Source organism: Haemaphysalis longicornis, unplaced genomic scaffold (genome assembly GCF_048455015.1).
Source record: "Haemaphysalis longicornis isolate Haplotype H1 unplaced genomic scaffold, Haemaphysalis longicornis Haplotype H1 scaffold_1, whole genome shotgun sequence".
In the NCBI taxonomy this organism is placed as follows: domain Eukaryota; kingdom Metazoa; phylum Arthropoda; class Arachnida; order Ixodida; family Ixodidae; genus Haemaphysalis; species Haemaphysalis longicornis.
The window spans coordinates 280,836,113-280,850,275 of NW_027526203.1; the positions used below are offsets into that span (position 1 = coordinate 280,836,113).

The following is a 14,163-nucleotide window of genomic DNA, read 5'->3' on the forward strand; positions in this document are numbered from 1 at the left end:
CACAGTCAACCAGGAATCGCAGAGGGAAGCTCTCGCGTCTGCATACAATAAATATGGGCGCGAGGAAAAAAAGGGAATGTAGGCAAGAACGTAAACGGTCAGAAACGGTAAAGAACGACGAATAGAAGAAATGCGCGGAGATCAATATTCCGCGCCTTTGATCCTGTGTACACGGAGGTGTTCTATTGCTTACGCGAGATTTTTCTTCACTTTTCAATATCTCGAAATGTCCCTTCGGGCACCGTAGAAATATTAGTTTTGAGCTTACCCTGCCTATTTGTCACTATGCAGCAATTTTTTTTTTTGCATTATTGCCCACGTCCTCTTCTTTTGTTGTTGTTTGCCGTGTGCGGTTTTCTTCGTCCTTTTCCTCCCCGTTTCCCGAAACTTTTTGTGAGATGAAGGCGCATAAGACGGATTCCGAAGTGCAGAAGGCCGGTGCAGTGACAGCGAGGAATAAGTGAGTGGCTGATGCGCAATGATATATTTCTAGAGACGCGCCATGTGTGTACTTCCGACAAATGTTTTCGTAATGGTGGGCGATAATTTTTTTAAGCGAAGCTTATTACTCCTGGTCAAACCCAGAAAATGGCTCGTTCCTCGTAGCGCCAATCTGACCTTCAAACTCAGCCAAGGTCAAGCCAGCGCCTCGTGCGGTTGCGTAATGAAAGCGTCGAATCACTCGTTCGTTCTAAAGGGAGGTGCTCGGAGAGGGGGACAGGGGGAAAGAGTAAGGGTGCGTGCACCAGCAAATGATACAAGGAGGCGCTGGCTGCATCCAAGTATACTGTGCTTTCGCTCCCAGAGCGCCGACTGCGCCTAGTAGCGTCTGTGCTTCGTCTCGCGGTGCGATTCTGTGCTATAGGGTGCCTGGTTGTTCCTCCTAGCCCCCCGCTGAGGAGGAACATCCTGGCACTCTATTGTGTTCTTGTTCACTGCGCGCTCTCGGCCCGAAAACTGAGCTTTCGATCGACAAAGTTGGTTCAACCGCCTTGAATTACAGCAAAAAAAAAAAAAAAAATCGTCACAGGCAACGGGAAGGCCCGAAACTTCTTACGGACCGCCGGCACGTACGCTCTCGCTTTTCCCGCACAACTTTTGCTATTCAACTTAGCGTTTATCCTTCCTCTGGTTACACGGCAATGGTTACATTAGCTACTTGCCAAATCCCGCGCCGACAAAGGCTACGCGCGACTGTTGATGGGGATTAGGTGATTACACGCGACAGGAAGACTAAATACTTCCAAACAGCTGGCGATCTAACAATGCACGGCTACTACAGGTGCAAAACATCAGATGCAGCCGGGATGCACGTATCACGCCAACAAGAAGCTACAGCGATAGCTCAAGCACTTGAATGCGCGGGAACACCGGTGAGGCATATTTGTCGGTGCGCCAGTGCGCGTCTCTCTCTCTCTCTCTCTCTCTCTCTCTCTCTCTCTCTCTCTCTCTCTCTCTCTATATATATATATATATATATATATATATATATATATATATATATATATATATATATATATATATATATATATATATAGCGAATCAGAATAGGAAATGAGGGGCTCGTTGAAAGTAAGACAGAAATAAGGGTTGGCAGTCAAGAAAACCTCGGAAAGCAAAGGGGAGGTGGTAGGTAATTGAAACAGATAAAGAATTTGGAAAGAAAGAAAGAAAGTGGAGAAAAAATGTCCGCCAGGTGGGATCCGAACCCACGACCTCCAGAATACCGGTCTGGTGCGATAACCACTACGCTACCGGCGGGGCTATATTTCCCCTCCACTTTCTGTGTATTTATATTAGGTATTTTTGTTTCCTGCGCCGGGTGGTAGCCAGCGCCACTCTGACTACTCGGGGTGAAGGGGACCTTCCTTTCAACCCCCGGGCCGTGACTCGAGTGTCTACGACATGTCGAGAGTGGTCGACCAGCGTTGAACCCTCTTAAGCTACCTTTAACACCAAGACTGCCAGAACAGAGGCCCTCGCTATGCACGTAGCGAATCAGAAATGGGAAATGAGGGGCTCGTTGAAAGTAAGACAGAAATAAGGGTTGGCAGTCAAGAAAACCTCGGAAAGCAAAGGGGAGGATGTGGTAGGTAATTGAAACAGATAAAGAATTTGGAAAGAAAGAAAGAAAGTGGAGATATATATATATATATATATATATATATATATATATATATATATATATATATATATATATATATATATATATATATATATATTATGCCTGGATCTGGGAAACGCAATCATGCAAAGCACCACACGACATTTCCTGACATCTGAGAGGTTTTCTTTCGAAGGCGCAGTTCTTGATGCAACTGCCCGCACACTAAAAGGCATAGCTCGTTACAGTCATCAACCGCACACTCTCTTAAAAAAAATGGCAAATGTCACAGGATACCTCACCGTTTCCTTAAATAAAAAAAAAAAGAGTCAGCACGGATTTTGAGCGCCTTTCATGGCATTCGCTATTATAGACAGTGCCTAATAGCTCTGCTCTACAGGCGTTTTGCTCCTTTCCAGTGCGAGAAATTTCCTCACAAAGTCATAGGATCTTTGACCCTTTGGCCCACTTTTTATATTACGATTCACAGTTCTGGTCGGATATACCATGAAGAGAAAGCAAAAGCTTCAGTGGAAGCTTTTGCTTCCACTGAAATTATTTCAGTTCAGCGGCAGAGTAATAAAAGTGGCAGGAGGTGAAAAAGGTCGAGGTATGTAAAGCAGAAACAAGACAATGGCGTAAGCAATGAAAACAAAAAAGGTGGTAGGGAATGAAAAAGTGTCGTCATTTTTCTACTTTTCTACGTCGTTGTAGTCACCTTTTTTGACCCACGTTGCGACAACAACACCCACGTTCTGTCTGTGCGGGTGAATAATTGAAGGAGTTCAAAGGAAGAAAGAACAAGAAGAAAAAAAAGAGTCATTCCAGACTACTGGCGGAGGAGATTGCGTGGCAGATGAGAGCTAGTGAATACTCGCATGGTTGGCCGCCAAAATGAGGTCTCATACACGTGTTGGGGCATTTATAGGCCATCGATTGTACACGTGTATCCCCTGTCATGCGATGATAGTACAATCCCCCATTGTCTTCCGGATGCGCCGTAAAGCTTGACGTATACGTTCGAGTAAAAACTCTGTTTCTATAGGCCTTGCCTGTAGTTCTCAGCAACCGCTAATATTGCTAGACAGAAAAGAATCGTGCTTAGGTGTTCTGGCAAGAAATCGAAAATCACTCGCACATTATTATTATTATTATTATTATTATTATTATTATTATTATTATTATTATTATTATTATTATTATTATTATTATTATTATACAGTTGAATACAGTATGTTAAACATCTATAATATCTCTGTCGTTCGTTTTTATTTTTTTTTTCATTGCTGAAATTTGGTTTCTCTGCGGTTCTGTTCAACCAATATAGTTGCCTATTTTTAAAACTGTTTACTTATCATGCTTGTCTTATCATTTGTCTCTATACTCTTGTCATTGTTTTGTCGTCTTACTGTCAAACTTTGTTCTCTGCTTGTTGTGTATTCATTACAATAAGCTGAGCCACAAAGGCATCTTCTTTTTCTTTTTTACCTGTACCCAGGCTCCGCCTATGCTTTATTTCTGTAATTTTCGCTGCTTCAATTTGTGTGTCTTGTCGCTTGTTTGTTTCTTGCAATATGTTTCTTGTATTTTGTTTTCGTGTAACTATCCGTGCGCCAGCACTCAGGCCTCTGGCTGTTCCTGGGCACGTTAATAAACATGACTGATTGATTGATTCATTGATTGATTGATTGATTATTATTATTATCGTGCCTTCAACGTTTTTGCTGGCCGGGTGTTATGGCTTCTAACACTAGGCTTCCTTTTTTTTTTTTTGCTGTTTTGCTTTCTGGGATCTCTGTAACTATTTTTACCTTATTGTTTCTTTCATATATATGGTTTTCTGTGTTGTGTTGTCTTGATTTTAGTTTGTTTTTATGAATGCTTGTATATGGTGTACCAGTACCAAGACCCTATAGGGTTGTTCCTGGGCACCAAAAATAAAGGTTGATTGATTGATTGATTGATTGATTATTATTATTACATAATTTTGCCATTGATCCACCATTAGAGTTTCTCAATCGTCTAATTTTGGTGGGAATACCTTTTTATTATCCTTTGGGTTTATTTTTATTGCTTTTTTTTCTTCGCTCGTCCTTCTCGTTTTCTCGTTGACTGTTTATATTGTGAGCTTCTGCTGTATATTAGTGCCGCATTTTGTCTCTCTCAGTGCGCCGGAACCAAGGCCTCGCCTGTTCCTGGGCACTCTAATAAACTATTATTATTATTATTATTATTATTATTATTATTATTATTATTATTATTATTATTATTATTATTATTACATTGTTGTTATCGTTGTTGCTGCTGCGCCTGCTGCGGTGCAACGGCCCCTGTTGTGCTTGCAATGGTATGTCGGGGTCGCCCAACCCCGCCGTCATACGGAATAACTAGCCGGCCTAATACCAACCGCACAGTGGACGCCAGCGCGTCGTCGGTGGTCGCAGCTGCGATGGGTGCAGCATTCGCAGCGCACGGATGACGATACGGGGCCGGTGAACGCCGCTCAAGCGCGCGTAATGGTGGAAACACACGACAGACCAATTGGACCGCAGTCCGCATATCACGTGAAATCACGTCACTAATCTCTCGGCATTGCGGTCCTCCCGGTCCAACGATTCGCAGACGCTTTTCACGCTCCGATTTGGGCGACGGACCACGGTATGAAGTAGCGTGGTTAGGCAACGCGGGGGCCTGATTACTTGCACCAATATAGAGCGGCGCGCCTGTGGCGGCGGTTTCAAGGCGTTTTGAAGCAACCTGTCACTCCCACCAGGGGAAGGCATAGGCTCACAACTGCGGCACATATCTTAATCGTCGCTGTTGCGGATGGCCATGAACAGCTTGTTCATGAACGGGACTAGGATGGAACCGCGGGATCGTTCCGTCTGCCTGGTGCGGAATCCTAAGTTTGCGCCTGTTTTGGGCGTTTTGAGAAATGCCGTCGTATGTGACGGGTGCTACAGTAGGGGCTACGTGGCGATGCTTCCCGTATCCGTTTCATCCGGACCGTGCAGTATTTGCTCACTGCAGCCGCTGGCATTGGACGCTAACAGCCATTCCACCCCGAAACAGGCCGTTTACGCCTTCGACGCGGAAACCGAAACTGATGGCGCGGAAAAATCTGAAGCCTAGCACATATAAAACCGGTCCAGCCTCAAGTTAAGCGAAGTAAGAAAATCACAGGTCCACGTCACACGAACGTCACAGTATCAGCCCCACGGTGGTTGAACGATCGCAGTCCCCTCTCGGTATTAGCATGAAACTCTATGGGTGCGACGACAGCACCCTGTGCCGATTGATTTTATTGTGTAGTGGCGTTCACATCACCCCCCTTTAGCGCCACTATCATCATCATCACAGCCATGCTTCTAATATCATCAGCAACGTTGCGTGACCCCGAGCGTGAACAGTGCCACGAAACACAGATCGAACACGTCGGCGCGCCTGTGCGTTTGCTGGTCCTCGCCGTTTCCTATAGTTCCCGCCGCGCTTACGCACCAACAATAAATGTACAGGAGGCCACCGCACACCGAGTCCACGGCTCTTTCGTGCAAATGAAAACCTGGAGGAAACCCTATGTCATCTACTCTTGATGCGAGCATGAGAATTCATTATCCTACTCCATGTTGTATAGAAGTTGTTCACCAATATAAAACTAGCTAAACTACACAGTGGTGGCGGTAGAGGTGTTGGAAGGTATTTTATGGTCGTTTTCGCAGGCCTTTGCGTCCCCCTGCCAATAAGGCCCCGCGACGCTGCAGCTGAGCGCGCCTCCTAACGTAAACGCGGGGGAGGCGCACAGGGATCGCGCTGCTCGCGCGTTGCACCCGCGCGGGCTCTTTGGGGAGCGCAAATGCTTACAGCATTATAAACACCAATCAGGCCCGAGCAGAAAGCTAGCAGCCAGCTACGTCCCTGCGGCGTGTCGACCCAGAGCACAGTGCCCGAGATGCGTGGCCTACGACACGGACGGGGGAGCGCGGCGAGGGCAGCGAGTCGCACGCCAAGAAGCACGCACGTGCGCATCGACGAGAAGTGCGAAACGGGGCGTCGCGCCTACAACAGGCCGCGAGCTGCGCAGGCCCGCAGCGCCATACTCGAACGCGTTTCATTCAGCGACGCGAGAAACAAGTGACAGCTGCCTGTCAGTGCACGCACGACCTGTCTGCTCGTGCACCCGCTGCTCCGCTGCGCGGATCGAAGGGGAAGGAACGAGTCGCACCTTGTTTCTCGATCAGCCCCACTTGGCTGCCGCCTGGCTGACGCGAGTTTACAGCGTGTGGCGCTGTGCTTCCCGCCGCCCTCCGCCGCTTATGGATCGCACCTATATTCCGCTACAAAGCTCTGCCGAAAATAGAATAAGGAAGCTGAAATTATGTCCGCACTGACGCTGCCTGCGGTCGGGCATTTCTCAACCTGCATGATTCGTATAAAAGCTGGCCCCGTGAGACGCGAGATTCTTCTGACGCATTCACAGCGCTTTCGGCGAAGAAATATTGCAATGGTCATTTTATGGCGTGTTTCCTGCTCTAAACTGAACAGAAGGGAATCTACACCCTGAACTTTACCCCGTCCGTTAACTTGATCGCAGTGTCATTGACTGGGTATGAACAATCGCCTCGAAAATCAAAAATAAATCGCGCGGTCAGACGCAAAACGACGCCATGATTCAGACGTGTTGGCAGTATGGTTGCCGCAGTGTACCACCGCCAGGTGGAGTTTATTTGGCTACGGTTATGACCGTGGCAGCGGACATTATGCGACAACGAGGGATACAGGTAGCATACGCACACAAACTGAACGTAAAAAAAAAAAAGCAAGAGAGAGAAACAAGACAGCTTTTATTCGGGCAGGATGACTTAGACCAAGCGGGGGAGTAGAAGGTAAGGAGAGCTACTTTGCACATCGCTGTGAAGACAAGGGGTCACGCCGCGGTGGCTCAGTAGCTAAGCGTCTTTCACATTTCTTTTTACGCACGAGCATGTATGCACCCGCTTCGAAGATTCGCGTTGCGGGTGCATGCGTGAAGCCAGCCGGTCAAATGAGGGCGCGTGCCGTCGGAAAACGAATATGGCGGGGTTTGGAGCCTATAGCACAGGGTTACACACAGGACATACCCGCACAGGTGTGGCGGGCAACGCTCAATGAAACCGCTAATCAACTCAAAAGGGCGCGCGCCATTGGAAATGAATACGCGGGTGTCTCAAGCCATGAGAAAAGTGACTATCACCTGGACGCCACTCAATCGTCGTAGAAATCTCGTCGCTCCAACGAATGAGCAGGCCAAGCTCCACAGGAAGACCGGGAGAGGGTTAACGAGTTAACCAGGCGTTAATCACGTACATAGATATAACGCAGCATTACAGGCTGTACTGACAGATGGCCGTCAGGCCATAAATCTCTCACAAAAAGGAAACTATACTATGGCAGATACAGACTGATACATTTGCTCACCCTAAGAGGCTTCACGCTATCTCCCAGGCGATGTATACAGTACACGCCCACTTTTCCTCACTGTGGAAAGTCCTCGATTCGCATGCTACTTTGCCGCACTGGAGGTGTGACGCTACAAGTCTAATTTGTGCGATTGGCGGAAGCCGACGACAGAAACCATCAGGGCTTGCAGCTAGGATTCGTAGTGTTTTGACTTGCAAAAAAAGAAAACGGAACGCCATTTTATGACGGTAAGACGAATAACTAACGGATACAGTGCAAAAACATAAGGGAACCCAACATGAATCAAGGTTAAACGCCGTGAGCGGCGATCCGGAGAGGACGCTGCGCCTTATCTGAGTAGCTTTCGTAAAAGCGCGGCTGCTTTTGAAGTCGAAGGGATTACGAACAAATCGCGCCCGCCGTATTCTCAGAAGGCACTTCTAGCCAGTTTCATCGCATGAAGACAGAGTAAAGCCCATGGCTAAGCTGTTACACGTCATGGTTATTGCACAGCGAAATACTCAGCGAGTTTTTACTATACGATCACTCAGCGACACTCCCGACTTCCGGATTCTTCATGACGGCGTCGAGCTCAGTGTACCGACTGCGCGTCTTTGGCTGCCTTCTGCAATATTTTCTTTTCTTTTGTAACTTTTTTTAAAAATCTGAAATACTTTCAGAACGCAGTCAACAAGCGCATCCAGCACCTAGATTAGGTGACCACAAGGTACTTCAGCCGAATTTTGCTGTTCTACGCCCACCAGACAACTTGGGAACTTGCTCAAAAGGTTTTTCTTCCTTTTCCGGTCTTCCATGTTTGCCCGCTTGAGTGACGTCATTCGAGCGATGTCGTGGCTATTGGCCGGCTCCCTTTGAAATGCAGCAATGACGGCATTCGAGAGCCACAAAATCGCAACAAATGCAAGGCGGAAACTGGAAGAGTATCTGCTGCGTCAACCAAATCAAACAATTCCGCTCCGTTCTGGCGATAACTACAGCTTTCACAGTGCTTTCAGGCACGAAGGAAAGAGTGAAAGCGTTTATCGGCAGTGTTGCAGGGTCCCTTTAAGGTGGCCGTTCTTTGGCGACCTTCTTGCGAGTTGTCCTCATTCTGCCAACAGACCACGCCACCAATGCGCGACTAAAATAGCAACTCCCCCCGCCGAACAAAGTTATATTGCGGTATGAGCTGCTCAATAATAGAGCAAAGTTGCATGTTGTCTTCGGGGTCCCTTTGACAATACAGGTAATGTAAAAAGCGTGAAAACGGGTGCTGTCACCCCATACACTTCTCCGCAATCCAGTTTGTGACACTACCAATCGTAAAAGAAGAAACGGGATGGACGGAGCTTGTTCAGGCGCTTATATGAAAATAACAGCCAGAAAGGAGCATGTAATTGTAAAATAAGTGAATTTGGTAACTTTTCCTGAAGGTACGTTTATTCAAAGACGCACATTTCAGCTAGAAACCCCACCCACGCTCATCTTTTTTGACGTTGGGTGCTACTCTCAGGAGCCGCTTCATAAAGACGATATTTCGGACGCAGTGCACTTTTATGTTCAATACGAATTTAGGAAGAAAACTTCGAAGAAATCTCTACGTTTGTAGCGTCATTAGTTGGGAATCGTTGCTTCCCAAAGGGTTACGTCTGAAAGCTTCTAATTCTGTAGAACCAAACTAGAAAAGGAAAAAAAACGAAGACATAAGGGGGAAGAGGGGCAGTTACGCGCCGAAGCTATAACAGGATTAATAGGCACGCCGCACTGGAGGGCTCTGCTGGGGATCTTTAACATGCGCCGCAATCTCGAGATACGGGCGTTTTCGTTTGTCACCTTAACCAGGAAAAGCACCGCCGCGGCCGGGAATCAAACTCCTTTCTTTGGGCTTAGCGCACAACTGAGCCACTGTCCCGCCCCGCTGGGTAAATCTGTAGAACTAGGTGGAACGAAATACAACCTGGTTCAGTTTGGAAGAACTAGCTCACTCAGCTTTATTCCAGTCACGAAAGGCGTTTCTTTCAGCCGAAAAACGCAAGAAATAATGAGAAAGTTTCAAAGCATACAGTGACGCAATATGGGCAGCAGAGAAGCAACAGAGAAGCAGCAGAGGCCAGCACTAAAACATGTATATAGTGCTACGACCAAACGGAAATAGATGCCCTACAATCACGCGGTCTTATTTCTTGAAGGTGGCTTTCGTCGGCGGCGCAATCACGCGAGCAATATTCTGTGACATCATAGAAATCGCCGGAACGTGGCTTGGGTCTCACCCCTGTTTGAAGTTTGGGATAAAATAGGGATAATTTTTATCGAAACAAAGCAGTCTTTTTAATGAACTTGGCGCGAAAGAGAAAAAAACAAAACACAGGACGACAGAACTAACACAGATGCAGCACCGTATGTGTTACACAGATAGACACAGACTCAGCGTTGCGTCTGTGCTAGTTCTGTCGTCCTGTGTTTTCGCGCTGTTTGACGCCAAGTGATATGTATCAACTGTCCCGCCGGCAACCTGTGTTGTTTTCAATGAACGTCCTGCCAAACTAGTACTTTATCTTCATGGCCCATTAAAATGTAGTATCAAACACAAAGCAAGGTACTACGGTTCAACGATAGCTTTGGGAAGCTATCGTTGAAACAACGTGTATACTCAAACGTACGCATACGGAACAATTTCAGCTCTTATTACAAAAAGCCGTTTTTAATTATATAAATTTTATATCGCGCGATTAGAAATTGTGTGAGGGTCGTCCCGTAACATGTTCTGTGCCGCGAATTGGAAGACGATCATACAAACCGATAATTCGAAAAACAGCCGTAGCTGATGCGAGACGTTGCTACAGCGTTGCTACGACATTGCTGCGACATTGCTCCGACACTGCTGAGACTTTGTTTCGACTTTGCTGCGACTTTGCTTTGGCTGTGCTACGACTTTGCTACACGACACCAGCACACCTGCGCTGAAGTAGCTTCTCAGTAGCATATTTATTACGATCAGCCGCCGGAACTGATTCTACAGCAATCCCAGAGGGCGATTATGTTAAATGCACGCCCTCTGCTAAGCGTACCTTCATTAGTACCGCCGCAACTAGAAGCTGTGCGCTCTACCTTCGTCCCCTTAGCAATCACGCTCCATCTAACTGTCAAGGCCCAGCTGCACGCTTCCTCGTTGCCATGTCAACGGCGCTCGATAGAGGATACCGGAAACAACCTTGTGAGATTTTCCAGTGAGAACTTGCCAGTGGAAAACGAAATTAAAGCGTGTGCGCGCAATTACAAGGTTCTGCACACCAAGATCACATGGACCCGATGGGAGTTTTTGTACATAAGACGTTCACCAAAATATTCCCGCAATGCGAGTACCAAGGCGCGCCCTAAGTTAACCTCCGGTGACATTTTCGGACTCGGCTAGAAGTTAGCCGCATTCATTAGTAATGTCGCCTCCTAAACGTAACTGCCAGTACAAAGGCGTCCTCCCGCATCAAGTTAGTGTTGTTAAGACACGGAAGAAAAGTAGGAGAGAGAGACAGGCGGGAAACTCAAACAGCATCCTTAACGTTTACATGAGCGCTCGCTGAAAGCACGTTTGCAGTTTTGCTGCTCTTCTTTACGCACGCGGTTGAAACGCTGCGAACCACGCATGCAGCCCTTGGGCGAGATCGAAAGAGACACGTTTCTTTTCACTCTGTCGATGTTCGAGCGCGTTGCGTAGCAGAGCTCCCGCAGCGCGCATTTGAGCGCCACCCCCTCCTTGCCGAGTGCTCGATTCTTCTCTATATACACAAACGTCTCGCCTTTCTTGGGCGCCAAAGTCGCGCACGTCGATCGCTTTTCGCCGAGGATCGAGCGCGTCGGTGCACCCGTGGCGCCTGTACGGCTGGCGGCGGCACCATGCGGCTAGGGACGCCAGAGACAAAGGGTCTTGCGACATCGAGTGTCGCTTTCTCTGGCGTAAGATGGATGTGTCAACGAATTTCGGTTGCACGCCCATCGAGTTATGCAATACATCCGACCTGCCTACTCGGGATGGCTTGCCCAATAATAAGGCGAGCGAAGCATGAGCCAGTGGGCGCGACACGAAACGCGCAGATAATCTCGACGAGGACAGAGCTTTCTCGATATGGACAGAAAAAGGGGAGAGGAAACGGCCTGACATCTCCATGGGAGAATTTTCTCCATTCTGTAGCAGCTACACCCTCTACACGCTTAAAGGAGGCTATGCCGTAACACCCCCGACGTCAAACTCACAGGCGTTAAATTCTCACCTAACGGTGCCGCAGTCACCAGCGAACAAGGGTGCTCTGCGCGGCACAGAATGCTCAGCTGTTCAGTTAGGTACTAATGCTTTCGTATTCACAACTAATTATTCGCGTCATTGCACCACTATGAAGCCGTACCGACTGGCCCTATTCTCGACTGTGCTGCTGTTATAGGCAAACTCCCCCTTTTCTGTTTTGTTTTCTGATTATTATTTTTTTCGTCCGTACAGCGAAAAAAGCCGCTCCCTCTTCACTTCGGCACACCCTCCCAATTCGGCCACCTCATACAATATGGCGTATAAAATGTCTTTCCAGTACTGCATTTGTGTTTAGAAGTGAAGCCGAGTTTAGAAGATCGGTGTAAGCTTGGTATTCGTAAGCTGGCTTTCCCGCATCATAAGTTTCACAGTGAAGCCTACTCAGAAAGGAAAAAAAAAAACAGTAGGGTAACTACCCTCGAACACGGTAGATGGCGACAACCGACGACGATCCGGTCGCGCACGCCAAGCGTAACCGCGATACTAGTAAGGACCCTGAATACCGCTAGGCGGAAACCGCAAGACGTCTGCGTAGCTACAATCCCGCTCAAGGCTTCCCCGGCGCGACGGCGCGGATTCAGATGGAGTTTCTGGCCATCCAGTAACCCACAAACCGCTCCGCTGGTCATCCACATTCACAGAGTGGAATGGCACTTATTTAGTTTGTTATCAAGGAGCCTTTAAAAGGATGGCGAAAACCAAGTCGACTGTGTTTGTTTTTATTCTCTAAAGGTGTGCATTGGTTACGCAAAGTAGGGTTTAACTCGCAGTAGCTACTGACAAGCTATAAGGCGCGCCGCAGCGCTACACGCTACAGAGTAGTTTAGAGCACGCGGCGTTCGTTAACAAGTGTTAAAATGTATGTACCCACTATTTGTGTGCGTAACACTAAGTTTATACGTAATGCTGTTTTCGTTTGTCGATCGCTCAAGAACGCTTCTTAAACCATTTGTTTTCCGGCATACGGCTGTCCATTTTGAAAGACACCTTGATGTAAATTTTCTTTGTTTCAGTTTTCCTCTTTCCCTTCCCTCGTCTTCCCGCCCTCGCCTAAAATATCGCTTTGACATCAGTCATATCAAGAAAAAAACTGCGTATGGTATTCGAGTTGTAATAAAAGCTCATCCGCATTTTTACCATGACGCTCTCGTATCACTTCATTTTTCTTTCATTCACAGCCATTTAAATTACGTGATCGCAGCCAGGCGAAACACACATTGTCATATTTCATCAGCACAACATATTCAAAATAAAGCCATTCGCATTATCACCAGGAGCCATCCTCAATCTAACACCCAAGATTCATTGCGTAATTATAACGTGTTATCCATTGAAAAGTTGCTTCAATATAATTTAAACTTAATATTTTTCAAGACCTTGTGTTTCAAATTGCCTTTCAATTTTACCAACCCCCCCTTCTTAGCAAACCACGGCAGCACAAGGTTTGCATCAAATTGAAACATTAAAGTTTACTACCACATGTACAAACTAATTAGGGCAAAATGACCTCAACTTTCTCCGCAATATCAATTTGGAAAAGTTTACCACCAGCGGCGAAATTAATTATGCGCGTGTCGTTATTTAAATCGTCCCTAAAATACCACATTTTGTCCTGCTAATTGGTATTCGGTCACTTTCTCGCTCATTTATTCCTAATGGGAATTAGATATGCCGATCTTGTTTTGTCTTGTTTTGTCAGTTGTGAACTTATTCCGGTTTTGTTTGTTTACTTAAAATTATTTCACCGTTTTTATTTTTTGGACCGCCTTAAATTTTTGCACTGTTGCTGCCAATGTTTTTTTTTTTGTAATTATTACCTCTGTATTAACTCGTCGAGGGTCCCTGAACAGTCACGGACTTTGGGACCCTTGTCTGTAGTGTTTTTACTTGTGTATTTTTCTTACGCACTTCAATAAACTCCTTCTGCTTTATCGCCTCCTTGTAATTGTGATACTTCTTTTTCTTTTTCATGTTATTGTTTAGTAATTATTACTACAACACTCGCCCTTTGTCAATGCATAGCTAACATCAGGTAAGCGATAGGAGCCGTGACAATCTGCAGAACAGGTGCCCGAAACTTAAACTTAAGGCATAAGAAAATTAAAACCACTCGTTTCAAATAAATGCCCGAGGAGAGATGGAAAAACAATTGAGGGAAAGATACTTTTTTCGCCACGAGCACGGCTAGTTCGCTTCCTCGAATAGAATCGCCCATGCGCCTTGGGAGGCTGCTCGCAGCATCCGCAGCGCCTCCTCCTCAAGCGTAGCGCACGCAGACACACCTGCGAAAGCGGCGTGACGTGACGCGGCGTGATCGGACGAGCGA

The 14,163-nt window shown here is 46.8% G+C and overlaps 1 protein-coding gene and 1 non-coding gene across 3 annotated transcripts in view; both read right to left on the reverse strand.

Annotated features, from left to right (window-relative positions):
• Tna (Zinc finger MIZ domain-containing protein tonalli) overlaps positions 1-14,163 on the reverse strand; it is a 333,903-nt gene that overhangs the window by 180,288 nt on the left and 139,452 nt on the right. The gene's annotated exons all lie outside the window — the stretch shown is intronic.
• Positions 1,689-1,761, reverse strand: Trnat-ggu (transfer RNA threonine (anticodon GGU)). The gene has a single exon. It is a non-coding gene; the product is annotated as a tRNA-Thr (tRNA).